We start from the raw sequence: 3910 nt of genomic DNA on the forward strand, positions 1-3910 counted from the left end.
CCTGTGACTATGGCCCTACGAGTCTTTTTCCCACCCTTCTGAACCGCAGTGTCCACCACGGTGCCATGATCCTGGCAACTGCTCTCCTCCTCTGGTGAGCCATCTCCCCCAGCAGTATCCAAAATGTAACTGAAATCATTTATTGAAATTTTGTATTGAATTATATATTCAATATATAATTTCAGTTACATCACACTGTAAACTTTTGCACTAAATTCTGTGTCTTATGATCTTCTACTCAACAACCACCTTATGAAGGAGCAGCACTCCGAAACTTGTGCTTCCAAATAAATCTGTTGGACTATAACCTGATGTTGTGTGATTTTTAACTTCATTGGGCAGCTCTACCATTCTGGGAACACGCCTGGTGCCCTTACATCGTACCAATATTTAGTGAGTTACGGAGATCAGAACTGCACACCATACTCCAGGCACTGTCTAACCAAGGTACTATACAATTGAAACAAGACTTCAATAATCCTGTACACCGCTCTTCTTTCAGTGAAACTTAATGGAACATTGTCTTTTCCTGAAGGAGGAGCAGAGCACAGGATTCATTAGCTTTCATTAAAGTTCCATTCACTTTCCGATAGCTTTCTGCATTTGCATATTACCTTTCAGTGACTGATGATCAAGAATACCTGGATCCTTTCTTACAGTTACAATTTCTAGCTGCTTACCATTTGGAAAATATTCTGTTGATTTGGTTCTCCTCCCAAACTGGGTAACCACAAATGTTTACATATGACAATCCCTCTGTCATTTTCTTGCCTGTTCATTAAGCTTCTCCAAATCCTTCTGAAGCCACTTCAAATTTTCCTCACAACATACATTGCTACTTTGTTTTGTATTATCCACAAATTTGGAAATATTACATTTGGTACCTACCTCTAAATCTTGAGGTGTATTAGAGTAGTTTAGATTAGATTACTTACAGTGTGGACACAGGCCCTTCGGCCCAACAAGTCCACACCGACCTGCCGAAGTGCAACCCTACTTTTACCCCTTCACCTAACACTACAGGCAACTTAACATGGCCAATTCACCTAACCTGCACATTTTTGGACTGTGGGAGGAAACCAGAGCACCCGGAGGAAACCCATGCAGACACGGGGAGAATGTGCAAACTCCACACAGTCAGTCACCTGAGGTGGCAATTGAACCTGGGTCTCTGGTGCTGTGAAGCAACAATGCTAACCACTGTGCCACCGTGCTGCCCACAGTATTGTGAACACCTGGAGCTCAAGTGCTAATCACAGCCACACCCTTTTATTCCTATTCCTTGTTTTCTATCTGTTAAATGATCATTAATCCATGCCAGTACATTCTTTCCTATCCCTTGTGCTGAAATTATTATTGTGGGAGATTTATTCAAAAGACTTCTCAAAGTCTATATGTGCTCTAACCATGGGCTCTCCTTAATCAATTATGGCTCCATCAGCCAGCTCTTATGACACAGCGGTAATGTGCCTACTTCTGAACTGAGAGGATAGGTTTGAATTTACACGTTCTCCTGAGGAATGTAATGATACCTCTGAACAGGTTGATCAGAAAACATTGACAGTGATCAAATTTATTTCCAAATTACTCATGTCTACTAGTACTTAAATATGTGGAAACTGTCTAAAAGCAAAGACATTTGGATTCCAAAGACAATATACTGGACAAAAAAGAGATTTATGCAATTCTGGCTGGCAAAGTTAGTCAAGCTGGATTCAAATTGCCCGGCCTGAAGATTACAGAAGACTATTCAACACTTTCAACATTAAACCTCCAATACCAATGCACAGTCACAGAAGCATATACCACCAGCATGTTCCAAAAAACACAGCCAATATCATGTGGAAGGACAAAGGGAACCTGGAAAGAACCATCACCTGCAAGTTGCCTTTCGTTCTGCAGAGCATCCTGACTGGGAACCACATCATGGTTCCATCACGTATTTGTCAAAATTCTGAAACGTGCGTAACAACCGTATTCTGAATGATTATATAAGTTGCAGTGACTCACGAAGGTGGCTCTGTACCCTCAACTCAAAGGTAATTAAGGATGGTCACAAATACATCATGAAATCAAGAAAAGGCTTAAGTCGGTGCAAAATTGAATTCAATATGCAATTGGCCTCAGGAACCTTGGAAAAAGAGATTCCTCTTAAAGAGTGATACTTTTCCAGTCTGATAAATCAAATGTCACGAAAATAAAACAAAGAATTACACAGACTGAAGGTTGAAACCAAAACAGAAATTGCTAGAGAAACTCAGCAAATTCAGCTGCATTTTTGGAAAGACAGCTGAGTTAACTTTTAGGATCCAGTGACCTTTCTTCAGCACAAGGATCACTGGACTTGAAACATTAACTCTGTTTTCTATCCACAAATACTGCCAGACCTGCTGAACTTCTTCAGCAATTTCTGTTTTTGTGTAAACTACAAGCCACCCTTCCTAACCTGGCAAAGTTGGACTTAATCCCAACTTTCCATACAGCGGGCAGGGCTACTCCCTTGGTATTAAAACCTGGCCAATGTTTCACACAAAATTACTCACAAAATACAGCACAGAAACACCCTCTGGGGACAATGGGGAAGGATAATGTTGATCTTGAGTGCCCCTCTACCTGTACTGGGAGTGTTGAATAAAACTCACAATGCTATCAGAGTAGGATTGTCCCAACAGCAGGGGAAGAGGGACAGAGACTGATGTCTTCACAGCAGGGTAAGTGAGGAACATGAGAGTGAGAGAAGGTCAGTACAAGGTCCTCTTCTCCATTGTCTTTACAGGAGAGTCCTGGGAAATTGTAGGAATTGGGTGGATGCAGAGATTCTGATCAGATGAACATTTGAGATGTGCACAAGCTCACATTCAACAGGATTCACTGGACAATATCTTGGAGCAGACACTTATTAATTTACCAGCCACATTTTGAAAAGGTTCCAGAGGCCAATTGTAGATCAATTTCAACTTAGCACTTCTTTTCTTTAAGTCAAAGATGTATGTTTGACAGGGTGAGTGTGTGAAGAGGGAATGTGGGCTGTCACTGCCCCAATCATTATATAATTCTGTTTGAATAGTGATGGAAAGCTTTTGTTGCCTGATATGTCCCTTGAGAACCGGTTTACTTCAGTGATGTGTGCAGTGTGTCTCACACAAACAGCAAGTTTTAATTTAAAATATATCAGGGCATTACAAAATGAACAGCCATTAACTCGAAGCCATGACTGGGCACTAGTTATGAGTCAGCTCTGCCAGGTCGGAATTCTCCATCTCCTCACGTGAGCTTGCCCGTTGGGACGCAGGATTAGTTCATTCATCCTGCAGGTTAGAAAAACAGAAACTCTCAGATGTTTTATAAACTATATTGGCTAATTGGCCGAAGCTGGATAAAAGGCTTCAACAGTTGTAAGAATGGGCAAACTCTCTGGATGCATTTCGAAGTGGTTGAAGTGCATTATCTTCTCCAAAAACGTCATTTTGATTTAACACTCTCCCTTACTCTCAACCATTTCCTTTTGATATTTTTGATTTGCCCCTAGTGGGTAGTGCTTGGTAAATGTTTGATTTGTGACGTGGGTGATTTGATGGCTGTTGAATTCAAAGAAAACAGGGTAAAATCTTACTGATATGAATGTTCCAATCTCACATAATGACATGAAATTGAAACTGCAAATATATAACTGAGACAGTTATGTGCTGCTTGCAATGGAAGACAGGTCATTGGTTTCCGAACTCAACACATTCAAATGGTTTACTGGAGATGTGAAGTGTTCTGTCTGAGCAATTGCATGTGTCGTGTTAGGATCACAACACCCTATTTTCTGATATAGGGAGCAAGAGAGTGCAGCTCTGATGGTGGGATTAAAGAATATGGTCAATCTCAACCATACTCAGTGTCCACAGGTAGAGTTCTATCTCTG

This window comes from Chiloscyllium plagiosum, unplaced genomic scaffold, assembly GCF_037043375.1.
Source record: "Chiloscyllium plagiosum isolate Xiang-an unplaced genomic scaffold, Cpla_swu_hap1 HiC_scaffold_2, whole genome shotgun sequence".
Taxonomy (NCBI): Eukaryota; Metazoa; Chordata; class Chondrichthyes; order Orectolobiformes; family Hemiscylliidae; genus Chiloscyllium; species Chiloscyllium plagiosum.